The following is a 17,357-nucleotide window of genomic DNA, read 5'->3' on the forward strand; positions in this document are numbered from 1 at the left end:
CCACCTACAGTCACATACCTCTTTACCTCCACTTACAGTCACATACCTCCACCTACAGTGTAGCAGGGTGTTGCATTCCTTCCTAGAGGCGTACATAACATAATGGGGGCTCATCCGGGATCATTAAGCCCCCCGGACCCTGCTGCTCTGAGCTCTGGGATTGGTGATTGAGGTGTGACCGGACCCTGCTGCTCTGAACTCTGTGATTGGTGATTGAGGTGTGACCGGACCCTGCTGCTCTGTGAATGGTGATTGAGGTGTGACCGAACCCTGCTGGTCTGAACTCTGTGATTGGTGATTGAGGTGTGACCGGACCCTGCTGCTCTGAGCTCTGTGATTGGTGATTGAGGTGTGACCGGACCCTGCTGCTCTGAGCTCTGTGTTATTGGTGATTGAGGTGTGATGGTGGGCTGTGAGTTTGGGTGACTTGTTTAGTTTGCGTGTGTTCAGTAGGCTGTAGTGTACTAGATGGCTGCCTCAGCAGTCTCCCAGTTTATTGAAGTCTGTTGATCGGTTGGTGGGGTTTCGTAAAGTAGACCTTTGCCCCATAGCTGACCATTATGGACTCTTCATCCCTGAGAAAGCCCTAAAGGCTGAGCTTGTGGTGCTAGTCAGGGAGGGTTTAGTGAGAACACATTTTCTTGTTGAAAGATGAGATGGAGGCTTCAGGAGAGGAGACGGGTAGACCTTCTGATGCCAAGTCGGAGGACGGTGTGGAGAAAGGGGTTGCTCGTATGCTCCTTTACATTTCCCAGATTCAATCCTTTCTCTTCTGCTTTCGGTTGCTCAGACGGGACCGCTAGGCTGATGGTGAGGCTGGTCCGTTTGGAAATCAAGCTAAAAGATTTAGAGCGAGATAGACAGATGACGTTTGATTTAGAAATGAGGAACATGTATCACAACAAGGAGGTGAGGATCCGACAGCTGGAGCCGCTGGCGCCAGTGCGACTCCACAACCTGCTCATCATCACTTCGATGTCAGTACAAATACAGCTCCCTCCGGGAGGCGGAAGTTGATTCCTATTTCTCTGCGTTTGAGCATGTGGCCGCTGCGCTGCATTGGCCACTCGAGGTTTGGTTGCTCCTGTTGCAATGTAAATTGTCTGGGAAAGCCCAGGAAGTGGTAGCTGCCCTCTCGCTGGAAGACAGTTTACACTACGATACAGTTAAAACTACCGTGTTGTGGGCTTATGAGTTGGAGCCTGAAGCTCTTAGGCAGCGCTTCAGGAACCACAAAAAAATTAAAAAATCTCACTATACGTTTGAGTTTGCAAGGGACAAAGAGTCCCTGTTTAATCGCAGGTGTTCAGCCGGCAAAGCTAACACTGGCTAGAGGACCAGGCAGAGACCCACACAAACCTCCCAGCATAAAATAGAGTGGATAAACCCCCCAGATTAAAGAAACCCCCCAGAGTAGTGAAACACCCCAGAGTAGAGCGCAGAGGAGAGGAGAGTTGAGCAAAGGAGAGAAGAGTTGAGCAAAGGAGAGGAGAGTAGAGCAAAGGAGAGGAGAGCAGAAGTCATTCATAGAGAAGTTATCTACCATCCCCCATTATCATTTACACAAAGCAAACCACCCTGAAGCCACAGTTTGACCAGCAGTTTTTTACCATCTCTATTGTTATTCTCTATTCAAACATCAAACTATAACAGTGACAAATAAATGATCCCTATTTAAAATCTTCCTGATGTACCCATCCCGTTAGCAGGATCATTTTCGTCAACATCCGCTGAATTACAGAGCGCCAAATTAAATTACTAAAAATATTTAATTTTCATGTCAAGTGCAATACAGCAAAACACAGCTTAGCTTGTTAATCCACCTGGCGTGTCAGATTTCAAAAAAGCTTTTAGATGAAAGCATACCAAGCGTTTATGTAAGGACAAAACATTACAAACAGCTAGCAGCAAAGTAGATTGTTCACTAAAGTCAGAAAAGCAATAAAATGAATCGCTTACCTTTGATGATCTTCGGATGTTTGCACTCACGAGACTCCCAGTTACACAATAAATGTTCCTTTTGTTCCATAAAGATTATTTTTATATCCAAAAAACCTCCATTTGGTTGGCGCATTATGTTCAGAAATCCACAGGCTCGAGCGGTCAAGACCAGGCAGACAAAAATTAAAAATAGTGTCCGTAAAGTTTGTAGAAACATGTCCAAAAAAATTATAATCAATCCTTAGGTTGTTTTTACAATATATAATCGATAATATTTCAACCGGACTGTACTTTCTTCAATAAGAGAGAGAGAGAAAATGTCTGCTCCAAACTGTTGCGCATGCAAAACGCTGCTGGCACCCAGCCATCCAATTTTCAAGAAAAACAGCACTTCCTGGTTTGATTTTCCTCAGGTTTTCGTATGCTATATCAGTTCTGTTATACTCACAGACAATATTTTGACAGTTTTGGAAACTTTAGTGTTTTCTATCCTAATCTGACAATTATATGCATATTCTGGGACTGAGAAATAGGCAGTTTCATTTGGGTACGTTTTCCATCCAAACATCAAATACTGCCCCCTACACTCAACAGGCTAAAGAAAAGTCTTACCTTGTTGAAAGCACTGTCCCCTCCTGTGCTGAAGACGCTCTCAGTGTCGCTGTCTGAGTCTTTGTGGAGAGTAGTGCTGAAACTACTCACACTCTGACAGTCTGCAACCAGAACAACACAACAGGACAACAGGTTAGAGACGGGAACAGACAAGAGTCTTCAGAAGGTCCTATTTATGCAGACAGGAACATACAGTCGCATTGCTACCCTGGTAAGAGAAACACCTAACACAGAACCACCAACACAGTCGTACTGTTACCCTGGTAAGAGGAACACCAGTCGTACTGTTACCCTGGTAAGAGGAACACCAGTCATACTGTTACCCTGGTAAGAGGAACACCAGTCAAACTCTTTGCTGTGTACTGTAAGGAACACCAGTCATAATGTTACCCTGGTAAGAGGAACACCAGTCATACTGTTTCCCTGGTAAGAGGAACACCAGTCATACTGTTACCCTGGTAAGAGGAACACCAGTCGTACTGTTACCCTGGTAAGAGGAACACCAGTCGTACTGTTACCCTGGTAAGAGGAACACCAGTCATACTGTTACCCTGGTAAGAGGAACACCAGTCTTACTGTTACCCAGGTAAGAGGAACACCAGTCGTACTGTTACCCTGGTAAGAGGAACACCAGTCATACTGTTACCCTGGTAAGAGGAACACCAGTCTTACTGTTACCCTGGTAAGAGGAACACCAGTCTTACTGTTACCCAGGTAAGAGGAACACCAGTCATACTGTTACCCTGGTAAGAGGAACACCAGTCTTACTGTTACCCAGGTAAGAGGAACACCAGTCATACTGTTTCCCTGGTAAGAGGAACACCAGTCATACTGTTTCCCTGGTAAGAGGAACACCAGTCAAACTGTTACCCTGGTAAGAGGAACACCAGTCATACTGTTACCCTGGTAAGAGGAACACCAGTCATACTGTTACCCTGGTTAGAGGAACACCAGTCATACTGTTACCCTGGTAAGAGGAACACCAGTCATACTGTTACCCTGGTAAGAGGAACACCAGTCATACTGTTACCCTGGTAAGAGTCATACTGAACTAATCCATACTGCCATCTCATCTGAAATAGAACTAATCCATACTGCCATCTCATCTGAAATGAAACTAATCTATACTGTCATCTCATCTGAAATGGAACTAATCCATACTGTCATCTCATCTGGAATGGAACTAATCTATACTGTCATCTCATCTGAAATGGAACTAATCCATACTGCCATCTCATCTGGAATGGAACTAATCCATACTGCCATCTCATCTGGAATGGAACTAATCTATACTGTCATCTCATCTGAAATGGAACTAATCTATACTGTCATCTCATCTGAAATGGAACTAATCCATACTGTCATCTCATCTGAAATGGAACTAATCCATACTGCCATCTCATCTGGAATGGAACTAATCTATACTGTCATCTCATCTGAAATGGAACTAATCCATACTGCCATCTCATCTGGAATGGAACTAATCTATACTGTCATCTCTTCTGAAATGGAACTAATCCATACTGCCATCTCATCTGGAATGGAACTAATCTATACTGTCATCTCTTCTGAAATGGAACTAATCCATACTGCCATCTCATCTGGAATGGAACTAATCTATACTGTCATCTCATCTGAAATGGAACAAATCCATACTGTCATCTCATCTGGAATGGAACTAATCCATACTGCCATCTCATCTGAAATAGAACTAATCTATACTGTCATCTGATCTGAATGTGAACTAATCCATACTGTCATCTCATCCTAATTGGAACTAATCCATACTGTCATCTCTTCTGAAATGGAACTAATCCATACTGCCATCTCATCTGGAATGGAACTAATCTATACTGTCATCTCATCTGAAATGGAACAAATCCATACTGTCATCTCATCTGGAATGGAACTAATCCATACTGCCATCTCATCTGAAATAGAACTAATCTATACTGTCATCTGATCTGAATGTGAACTAATCCATACTGTCATCTCATCCTAATTGGAACTAATCCATACTGTCATCTCATCTGAAATGGAACTAATCTATACTGTCATCTCATCTGAAATGGAACTAATCCATACTGTCATCTCATCTGAAATGGAACTAATCCATACTGCCATCTCATCTGGAATGGAACTAATCTATACTGTCATCTCATCTGAAATGGAACTAATCCATACTGCCATCTCATCTGGAATGGAACTAATCTATACTGTCATCTCTTCTGAAATGGAACTAATCCATACTGCCATCTCATCTGGAATGGAACTAATCTATACTGTCATCTCTTCTGAAATGGAACTAATCCATACTGTCATCTCATCTGAAATGGAACTAATCTATACTGTCATCTCTTCTGAAATGGAACTAATCCATACTGCCATCTCATCTGGAATGGAACTAATCTATACTGTCATCTCATCTGAAATGGAACAAATCCATACTGTCATCTCATCTGGAATGGAACTAATCCATACTGCCATCTCATCTGAAATAGAACTAATCTATACTGTCATCTGATCTGAATGTGAACTAATCCATACTGTCATCTCATCCTAATTGGAACTAATCCATACTGTCATCTCATCTGAAATGGAACTAATCCATACTGTCATCTCATCTGAAATGGAACTAATCCATACTGTCATCTCATCCTAATTGGAACTAATCCATACTGTCATCTCATCTGAAATGGAACTAATCCATACTGTCATCTGATCTGAAATGGAACTAATCCATACTGCCATCTCATCTGGAATGGAACTAACAGGGACAGTAAGGTTACAAGAAGCCTTACCTTCAACAGGGACAGTAAGGTGACTTGATACAAGAAGCCTTACCTTCAACAGGGACAGTAAGCTGACTTGATACAAGAAGCCTTACCTTCAACAGGGACAGTAAGGTGACTTGATACAAGAAGCCTTACCTTCAACAGGGACAGTAAGGTGACTTGATACAAGAAGCCTTACCTTCAACAGGGACAGTAAGGTGACTTGATACAAGAAGCCTTACCTTCAACAGGGACAGTAAGGTGACTTGATACAAGAAGCCTTACCTTCAACAGGGACAGTAAGGTGACTTGATACAAGAAGCCTTACCTTCAACAGGGACAGTAAGGTGACTTGATACAAGAAGCCTTACCTTCAACAGAGACAGTAAGGTGACTTGATACAAGAAGCCTTACCTTCAACAGGGACAGTAAGGTGACTTGATACAAGAAGCCTTACCTTCAACAGGGACAGTAAGGTGACTTGATACAAGAAGCCTTACCTTCAACAGGGACAGTAAGGTGACTTGATACAAGAAGCCTTACCTTCAACAGGGACAGTAAGGTGACTTGATACAAGAAGCCTTACCTTCAACAGGGACAGTAAGGTGACTTGATACAAGAAGCCTTGCCTTCAACAGGGACAGTAAGGTGACTTGATACAAGAAGCCTTACCTTCAACAGGGACAGTAAGGTGACTTGATACAAGAAGCCTTACCTTCAACAGGGACAGTAAGTTGACTTGATACAAGAAGCCTTGCCTTCAACAGGGACAGTAAGGTGACTTGGTACAAGAAGCCTTACTTTCAACAGGGACAGTAAGGTGACTTGATACAAGAAGCATTACCTTCAACAGGGACAGTAAGGTGACTTGATACAAGAAGCATTACCTTCAACAGGGACAGTAAGGTGACTTGATACAAGAAGCCTTACCTTCAACAGGGACAGTAAGGTGACTTGATACAAGAAGCCTTACCTTCAACAGGGACAGTAAGGTGACTTGATACAAGAAGCCTTGCCTTCAACAGGGACAGTAAGGTGACTTGGTACAAGAAGCCTTACATACCTTAAGGGAACATTTCGACAATCACCGTATAGTTAGTGAGAAAGTCCCTATTGGAACTGTACGGTCCCTTACTAGACGTCCGAAAACATTTTAGAAATTCGGGGACGGCGTCGGGCCGAGCGGTAGGGCCAGACCTACCGGGAAGTCATCAAATGAACTTTGTCGGACATTCGGTTTTCGTTTAATAAAATAAACAAATTTTAGCCCATTTTTGCGCAATGCCGAAATATCCCACAAGAGGGCATAAGCAATCATATTGCTATTGGACAAAACATCACGAATCACGACGTGCCATATCTCGGAAACCGAAAATATTTCGAAGCCGAAACTTGGTGAGCGTAGGTTTGGCATTATGGGAAGATGGCCCCGAACAAGATGGCGTCTAGGCCTCAACGGTTTTTGAGTTATGGCCATATTTCTGGGATTAAAGGTCCAAAATGAAAATAGAGAAAAGATTTTTTCACTTCACGTCAAAGTCAAGGAGCCTCCGGTGTCAATAAAGAAAAAATCGGCCATTTATCTATCGTCATTTACGAGAAATCGTACGTTGACCAGATCGTGATGTTCAGATATAGGTGGGGTTTTTTTTCAACGGTTACAGATCCAGTTGCAGGGTGTTCATACGAGTATTTTTAAAATGTGCTGCGGAGCTCTGCGACATTTCTGTGATTTTCTATGATTTTCTGAAATAACACACACTCACTAAACCCTCCGTAAATAACTCAGTTCTTAACGTAAAGACTTAAAACTCAGGATTAGGTAAAGGCATACCCCAATGAGGATATGAGTTTATTTATAGCTTCCTGTGCCAACCGGAAGTGCCATAATTGGTGTCTCAGGGGCTGTTTGGAAGGGTTAAAAAAATCAGATCTGTCCAAAACTTCATATGTGTGATTAGACAACCCCCATGAACTGTAAATCAGTCATTTTTCCCAACAGATGTCAAAGAAAAGCTCTCACACACACACACACAGCAAGGATGGAGTGACAAAGCGTGGTGTTTAAAGACACAGAGAGCAGGCAATGGCATAAACATAATCCCAAGGCAGGGCCGAGTCCAACGAGGTGCCCCGCTGACCGTAGCTCACTCGGTCTGAGCGCAGCGACCATGAGAAAAATAGGCCCACAATGAAGCCTGCACCACAATGTCATTTGATTTTGGGTGACAGCGGCGGAACCGTTAGGTTTAGAAGGACAATTAAAACACAGGACTGTTCCTAAGGTCCTCCCGATCTGTGCAAGCCTAACCTTGACTGTGTGGCATTAACCTTTCACAGTTAAAATAAGGTGTTTACATAAAAACAGTGTGCATTGACTTCTCTCCCCATAGGAATACATTGCCTGCTCCCCTAAATACAACCTGGGGTCTTTATGGGTTATGAATGCTGTATGAACCTGTCTTCTATGACATTCCATCAGACCACTATGAGGTCTACCTGTGTCGATTCTAAGCTTCCTGGAGCAACCGGAAGTGGTTAAATTGACCCAAAAGGTATTTGGATGTACATCACCTCGAAAGGTGCCGAGGCCTCTGCATTATTCAACCCTGTGTAGATCAGTCAATTCTCAACTTAAAGACTTAAAACTCAGGATTCCCTAGGTTTCTATGTCAGTCAAGACATGTGTGTATTTATAGCTTCCTGTGCCAACCGGAAGTGCCATAATTGGTGACTCAGGGGCTGTTTGGAAGGGTTAAAAAAATCAGATCTGTCCAAAACTTCATCTGTGTGATTAGACAACCCCCATGAACTGTAAATCAGTCATTTTTCCCAACAGATGTCAAAGAAAAGCTCTCACACACACACACAGCAAGGATGGAGTGACAAAGCGTGGTGTTTAAAGACACAGAGAGCAGGCAATGGCATAAACATAATCCCAAGGCCGTGCCGAGTCCAACGAGGTGCCCTCTTGACCGTAGCTCGCTCGGTCTGAGCGCAGCGACCATGAGAAAAATAGGCCCACAATGATGCCTGCACCACAATGTCATTGGATTTTGGGTGACAGCGGCGGAACCGTTAGGTTTAGAAGGACAATTCAAACACAGGACTGTTCCTAAGGTCCTCCCGATCTGTGCAAGCCTAACCTTGACTATGTGGCATTAACCTTTCACAGTTAAAAGAAGGTGTTTACAAAAACAGTGTGCATTGACTTCTCTCCCATAGGAATACATTGCCTGCTCCCCTAAATACAACCTGGAGTCTATATGGGTTATGAATGCTGTATGAACCTGTCTTCTATGACATTCCATCAGACCACTATGAGGTCTACCTGTGTCGATTCTAAGCTTCCTGGAGCAACCGGAAGTGGTTAGATTGACCCAAAAGGTATTTGGATGTACATCACCTCGAAAGGTGCCGAGGCCTCTGCATTATTCAACCCTGTGTAGATCAGTCAATTCTCAACTTAAAGGCTTAAAACTCAGGATTCCCTAGGTTTCTATGTCAGTCAAGACATGTGTGTATTTATAGCTTCCTGTGCCAACCGGAAGTGCCATAATTGGTGACTCAGGGGCTGTTTGGAAGGGTTAAAAAAATCAGATCTGTCCAAAACTTCATCTGTGTGATTAGACAACCCCCATGAACTGTAAATCAGTCATTTTTCCCAACAGATGTCAAAGAAAAGCTCTCACACACACACACAGCAAGGATGGAGTGACAAAGCGTGGTGTTTAAAGACACAGAGAGCAGGCAATGGCATAAACATAATCCCAAGGCCGTGCCGAGTCCAATGAGGTGCCCCGCTTGACCGTAGCTCGCTCGGTCTGAGCGCAGCGACCATGAGAAAAATAGGCCCACAATGAAGCCTGCACCACAATGTTATTTGATTTTGGGTGACAGCGGCGGAACCGTTAGGTTTAGAAGGACAATTCAAACACAGGACTGTTCCTAAGGTCCTCCCGATCTGTGCAAGCCTAACCTTGACTGTGTGGCATTAACCTTTCACAGTTAAAAGAAGGTGTTTACAAAAAAACAGTGTGCATTGACTTCTCTCCCCATAGGAATACATTGCCTGCTCCCCTAAATACAACCTGGAGTCTATATGGGTTATGAATGCTGTATGAACCTGTCTTCTATGACATTCCATCAGACCACTATGAGGTCTACCTGTGTCGATTCTAAGCTTCCTGGAGCAACCGGAAGTGGTTAGATTGACCCAAAAGGTATTTGGATGTACATCACCTCGAAAGGTGCCGAGGCCTCTGCATTATTCAACCCTGTGTAGATCAGTCAATTCTCAACTTAAAGGCTTAAAACTCAGGATTCCCTAGGTTTCTATGTCAGTCAAGACATGTGTGTATTTATAGCTTCCTGTGCCAACCGGAAGTGCCATAATTGGTGACTCAGGGGCTGTTTGGAAGGGTTAAAAAAATCAGATCTGTCCAAAACTTCATCTGTGTGATTAGACAACCCCCATGAACTGTAAATCAGTCATTTTTCCCAACAGATGTCAAAGAAAAGCTCTCACACACACACACAGCAAGGATGGAGTGACAAAGCGTGGTGTTTAAAGACACAGAGAGCAGGCAATGGCATAAACATAATCCCAAGGCCGTGCCGAGTCCAATGAGGTGCCCCGCTTGACCGTAGCTCGCTCGGTCTGAGCGCAGCGACCATGAGAAAAATAGGCCCACAATGAAGCCTGCACCAGTACGTCATTTGATTTTGGGTGACAGCGGTGGAACCGTTAGGTTTAGAAAGACAATTCAACCACAGGACTGTTCCTAAGGTCCTCCTGATCTGTCCAAGCCTATCCTTGACCGTGTGACATTAACCCTTCACAGTCAAAAGAAGGTGTTTACATAAAAACAGTGTTCATTGACTTCTCTCCCCATAGGAATATATTGGCTGCTCCACTAAATACAACCTGGAGTCTATATGGGTTATGAATGTTCTATGAACCTGTCTTTGGTACCAGTCCATCAGACCACTATAAGGTCTACCTGTGTCGATTCTAAGCTTCCTGGACCAACCGGAAGTGGTTCAAATCGCCCTAAAAGTGTATACCCATACACTGCCTGCAATTTGATGGACATATTGCATTGAACCCTGTGTAAATCAGTCAATTTTCATGGTAAAGACTTAAAACTCAGGATTCTCTAATGGAATAGCCCAATGAGGATGTATGTTGAGTTACAGCTTCCTGTGCCAACCGGAAGTGCCATAATTGGTGACTCAGGGGCTGTTTGGAAGGGTTAAAAAAATCAGATCTGTCCAAAACTTCATATGTGTGATTAGACAACCCCCATGAACTGTAAATCAGTCATTTTTCCCAACAGATGTCAAAGAAAAGCTCTCACACACACACACAGCAAGGATGGAGTGACAAAGCGTGGTGTTTAAAGACACAGAGAGCAGGCAATGGCATAAACATAATCCCAAGGCCGTGCCGAGTCCAACGAGGTGCCCCTCTTGACCGTAGCTCGCTCGGTCTGAGCGCAGCGACCATGAGAAAAATAGGCCCACAATGATGCCTGCACCACAATGTCATTGGATTTTGGGTGACAGCGGCGGAACCGTTAGGTTTAGAAGGACAATTCAAACACAGGACTGTTCCTAAGGTCCTCCCGATCTGTGCAAGCCTAACCTTGACTGTGTGGCATTAACCTTTCACAGTTAAAAGAAGGTGTTTACAAAAAAACAGTGTGCATTGACTTCTCTCCCCATAGGAATACATTGCCTGCTCCCCTAAATACAACCTGGAGTCTATATGGGTTATGAATGCTGTATGAACCTGTCTTCTATGACATTCCATCAGACCACTATGAGGTCTACCTGTGTCGATTCTAAGCTTCCTGGAGCAACCGGAAGTGGTTAGATTGACCCAAAAGGTATTTGGATGTACATCACCTCGAAAGGTGCCGAGGCCTCTGCATTATTCAACCCTGTGTAGATCAGTCAATTCTCAACTTAAAGACTTAAAACTCAGGATTCCCTAGGTTTCTATGTCAGTCAAGACATGTGTGTATTTATAGCTTCCTGTGCCAACCGGAAGTGCCATAATTGGTGACTCAGGGGCTGTTTGGAAGGGTTAAAAAAATCAGATCTGTCCAAAACTTCATATGTGTGATTAGACAACCCCCATGAACTGTAAATCAGTCATTTTTCCCATAAAAATTCAAAGGAAAAATAAATCACACAGATACACAACTTGGATGGAGGGACGTATTGGGGTGTGTAGAGACTGACAGTGCCTCCAATAGTTAGCTTTGTTCGAGCTAAAAAAGAACCGTCAGACCTAGAGTTCCGAAACTTTAGAATCCTGTTCTAGACCTCAGGTAGATAGTGCGTGGTGAGTTACGGCGCTCTAGAATGTTCTCGGACCGAGAAACAGCGTCGAACATTTGCAATGACTTCAATTCATTTTGACCATTACGAAAATGGCGACATTTAGAAATGTCCCAGAGACACAAGACTAGGTGCATTGTGACCGTCTCGGCCCATAGAGACAGAACCCAACATCTCGGTCCGATAGCTCATTCAAGGACCCCGTAGCAAGGCATTGAAAAAAGTGGATTTTCAGCACCAATTAGGCTTTTACTCGGACACCAAATGACCTATCGGGCCGAAACTCGGGATTCGGGGTCGCCTCACATAGGACTACACATAATGTCCGAACTGGCCCCGCAGCTAGAAAGTAACTATGTGTTTTATGGTTTTTTAATGTTTTGTACCGAAGGCCTTGTGAATTTTGGGCCAGCTCTGAAGTATGTTATACTTGGCTCCTAAATGAGTTGGGAAAAGTGGGTTTGGTGTCAGTTTGTATCAGTTTGGTGTCAGAATGATATCAAATTGACTGATGGACGGTGACTTGCAGGTGACTCTTGTCCATTAGCAATATGTTTAAGCGGTGAGGTACCATCACCAAAAGCGACATTCTGAAATCAACCCAAACGAGCGATGGAGAGGTACCAGTATCACTGCCCAGACATCCCTATGTCATCGGGCCAGTCAATTTGGCATTCCTGCATGATTTTTATGGCATGACAAATTGGTGATGGTGACTGCCCAGTTAACCATATGGCAAATGCACAGTGACTTTGAAAAGTGAGAAAACATGACCAAATGGACATTCTGAAATCAACCCTAACGAGTGATGGAGAGGTACCAGAATCACTGCCAAGCCATCCCGAGTTCATCGGGCCAGTCAATTTGGCATTCCTGCACGAATTTTCAGTGACTTTGCAAAAGTAAGGAACATTTGCAATATGTTTTAACAGTGAGGTACCATCACCAAAAGCGACATTCTGAAATCAACCCAAACGAGCCATGGAGAGGTACCAGTATCACTGCCCAGCCATCCCGAGGTCATCGGGCCAGTCAATTTGGCATTCCTGCAAAAATTTTCAGTGACTTTGCAAAAGTAAGGAACATTTGCAATATGTTTTAACAGTGAGGTACCATCACCAAAAGCGACATTCTGAAATCAACCCAAACGAGCGATGGAGAGGTACCAGTATCACTGCCCAGACATCCCTATGTCATCGGGCCAGTCAATTTGGCATTCCTGCATGATTTTTATGGCATGACAAATTGGTGATGGTGACTGCCCAGTTAACCATATGGCAAATGCACAGTGACTTTGCAAAAGTGAGAAAACATGACCAAATGGACATTCTGAAATCAACCCTAACGAGTGATGGAGAGGTACCAGAATCACTGCCAAGCCATCCCGAGTTCATCGGGCCAGTCAATTTGGCATTCCTGCACAAATTTTCAGTGACTTTGCAAAAGTAAGGAACATTTGCAATATGTTTTAACAGTGAGGTACCATCACCAAAAGCGACATTCTGAAATCAACCCAAACGAGCCATGGAGAGGTACCAGTATCACTGCCCAGCCATCCCGAGGTCATCGGGCCAGTCAATTTGGCATTCCTGCAAAAATTTTCAGTGACTTTGCAAAAGTAAGGAACATTTGCAATATGTTTTAACAGTGAGGTACCATCACCAAAAGCGACATTCTGAAATCAACCCAAACGAGCGATGGAGAGGTACCAAAATCACTGCCCAGCCATCCCGAGGTCATCGGGCCAGTCAATTTGGCATTCCTGCAAGAATTTTTAGTGACTTTGCAAAAGTAAGGAACATTTGCAATATGTTTAAGTGGTGAGGTACCATCACCAAAAGCGACATTCTGAAATCAGCCCAAACGAGCGATGGAGAGGTACCAGTATCACTGCCCAGACATCCCTATGTCATCGGGCCAGTCAATTTGGCATTCCTGCATGATTTTTATGGCATGACAAATTGGTGATGGTGACTGCCCAGTTAACCATATGGCAAATGCACAGTGACTTTGCAAAAGTGAGAAAACATGACCAAATGGACATTCTGAAATCAACACAAACAATGGCATGACCATAGTGTCCAGACTGTGCCGAGTCCAACGAGGTGCCCCGCTTGACCGTAGCTCGCTCGGTCTGAGCGCGGCGACCATGAGAAAAATAGGCCCAATATGAAGCCTTCACCAGTACGTCATTTGATTTTGGGTGACAGCGGCGGAACCGTTAGGTTTAGAAAGACAATTCAACCACAGGACTGTTCCTAAGGTCCTCCTGATCTGTCCAAGCCTATCCTTGACCGTGTGACATTAACCCTTCACAGTCAAAAGAAGGTGTTTACATAAAAACAGTGTTCATTGACTTCTCTCCCCATAGGAATATATTGGCTGCTCCACTAAATACAACCTGGAGTCTATATGGGTTATGAATGTTGTATGAACCTGTCTTTGGTACCAGTCCATCAGACCACTATAAGGTCTACCTGTGTCGATTCTAAGCTTCCTGGACCAACCGGAAGTGGTCCAAATCGCCCTAAAAGTGTATACCCATACACTGCCTGCAATTTGATGGACATAGTGCATTGAACCCTGTGTAAATCAGTCAGTTTTCATGGTAAAGACTTAAAACTCAGGATTCTCTAATGGAATAGCCCAATGAGGATGTATGTTGAGTTACAGCTTCCTGTGCCAACCGGAAGTGCCATAATTGGTCTCTCATGGGCTGTTTGGAGGGGTTAAAAATATCAGATCTTTCCAAAACTTCATATATATGATTAGGCAACCCCCATGAACTGTAAATCAGTCATTTTTCCCATAAAAATTCAAAGGAAAACTAAATCACACAGATACACAACATGGATGGAGGGACGTATCATTGGGGTGCGTAGAGACTGACAGTGCCTCCAATAGTTAGCTTTGAATGATATCAAATTGACTGATGGACAGTGACTTGCAGGTGACTCTTGTCCATTAGCAATATGTTTTAACAGTGAGGTACCATCACCAAAAGCGACATTCTGAAATCAACCCAAACGAGCCATGGAGAGGTACCAGTATCACTGCCCAGCCATCCCGAGGTCATCGGGCCAGTCAATTTGGCATTCCTGCATGATTTTTATAGCATGACAAATTGGTGATGGTGACTGCCCAGTTAACCATATGGCAACTGCACAGTGACTTTGAAAGAGTGAGAAAAATCACCAAATGGACATTCTGGAATCAACCCTAACGAGCGATGGAGAGGTACCAGAATCACTGCCAAGCCATCCCGACTTCATCGGGCCAGTCAATTTGGCATTCCTGCAAAATTTTCAGTGACTTTGCAAAAGTAAGGAACATTTGCAATATGTTTTAACAGTGAGGTACCATCACCAAAAGCGACATTCTGAAATCAACCCAAACGAGCCATGGAGAGGTACCAGTATCACTGCCCAGCCATCCCGAGGTCATCGGGCCAGTCAATTTGGCATTCCTGCAAAAATTTTCAGTGACTTTGCAAAAGTAAGGAACATTTGCAATATGTTTTAACAGTGAGGTACCATCACCAAAAGCGACATTCTGAAATCAACCCAAACGAGCCATGGAGAGGTACCAGTATCACTGCCCAGCCATCCCGAGGTCATCGGGCCAGTCAATTTGGCATTCCTGCATGATTTTTATAGCATGACATATTGGTGATGGTGACTGCCCAGTTAACCATATGGCAACTGCACAGTGACTTTGAAAGAGTGAGAAAAATCACCAAATGGACATTCTGGAATCAACCCTAACGAGCGATGGAGAGGTACCAGAATCACTGCCAAGCCATCCCGACTTCATCGGGCCAGTCAATTTGGCATTCCTGCAAAAATTTTCAGTGACTTTGCAAAAGTAAGGAACATTTGCAATATGTTTTAACAGTGAGGTACCATCACCAAAAGCGACATTCTGAAATCAACCCAAACGAGCCATGGAGAGGTACCAGTATCACTGCCCAGCCATCCCGAGGTCATCGGGCCAGTCAATTTGGCATTCCTGCAAAAATTTTCAGTGACTTTGCAAAAGTAAGGAACATTTGCAATATGTTTTAACAGTGAGGTACCATCACCAAAAGCGACATTCTGAAATCAACCCAAACGAGCCATGGAGAGGTACCAGTATCACTGCCCAGACATCCCTATGTCATCGGGCCAGTCAATTTGGCATTCCTGCATGATTTTTATGGCATGACAAATTGGTGATGGTGACTGCCCAGTTAACCATATGGCAAATGCACAGTGACTTTGCAAAAGTGAGAAAACATGACCAAATGGACATTCTGAAATCAACACAAACAATGGCATGACCATAGTGTCCAGACTGTGCCGAGTCCAACGAGGTGCCCCGCTTGACCGTAGCTCGCTCGGTCTGAGCGCGGCGACCATGAGAAAAATAGGCCCAATATGAAGCCTTCACCAGTACGTCATTTGATTTTGGGTGACAGCGGCGGAACCGTTAGGTTTAGAAAGACAATTCAACCACAGGACTGTTCCTAAGGTCCTCCTGATCTGTCCAAGCCTATCCTTGACCGTGTGACATTAACCCTTCACAGTCAAAAGAAGATGTTTACATAAAAACAGTGTTCATTGACTTCTCTCCCCATAGGAATATATTGGCTGCTCCACTAAATACAACCTGGAGTCTATATGAGTTATGAATGTTGTATGAACCTGTCTTTGGTACCAGTCCATCAGACCACTATAAGGTCTACCTGTGTCGATTCTAAGCTTCCTGGACCAACCGGAAGTGGTCCAAATCGCCCTAAAAGTGTATACCCATACACTGCCTGCAATTTGATGGACATAGTGCATTGAACCCTGTGTAAATCAGTCAGTTTTCATGGTAAAGACTTAAAACTCAGGATTCTCTAATGGAATACCCCAATGAGGATGTATGTTGAGTTACAGCTTCCTGTGCCAACCGGAAGTGCCATAATTGGTGTCTCATGGGCTGTTTGGAGGGGTTAAAAATATCAGATCTTTCCAAAACTTCATATATATGATTAGGCAACCCCCATGAACTGTAAATCAGTCATTTTTCCCATAAAAATTCAAAGGAAAACTAAATCACACAGATACACAACATGGATGGAGGGACGTATCATTGGGGTGCGTAGAGACTGACAGTGCCTCCAATAGTTAGCTTTGAATGATATCAAATTGACTGATGGACGGTGACTTGCAGGTGACTCTTGTCCATTAGCAATATGTTTAAGCGGTGAGGTACCATCACCAAAAGCGACATTCTGAAATCAACCCAAACGAGCGATGGAGAGGTACCAGAATCACTGCCCAGCCATCCCGAGTTCATCGGGCCAGTCAATTTGGCATTCCTGCATGATTTTTATGGCATGACAAATTGGTGATGGTGAATGCCCAGTTAACCATATGGCAAATGCACAGTGACTTTGCAAAAGTGAGAAAACATAAACAAATGGACATGATGAAATCAACACCACGAGTGATTGAAAGGAACAACAATCACTGCCCGGCCATCCCGAGTTCATCAGGCCAGTCAATTTTGCATTTCTGAAGGATTTTTGAGCATGTCAAATTTCTTATGACATTTGGCCCCCACAAAACATATGCCTTATGCACAAGCAAAAAAACCAAAAACATTATAATAATAAAATATGACTAAAGTATGTTGATACAGTTCTTATACGTGTGT

The sequence above is a fragment of the Oncorhynchus masou genome, chromosome 2 (assembly GCF_036934945.1).
Source record: "Oncorhynchus masou masou isolate Uvic2021 chromosome 2, UVic_Omas_1.1, whole genome shotgun sequence".
NCBI lineage: Eukaryota > Metazoa > Chordata > Actinopteri > Salmoniformes > Salmonidae > Oncorhynchus > Oncorhynchus masou.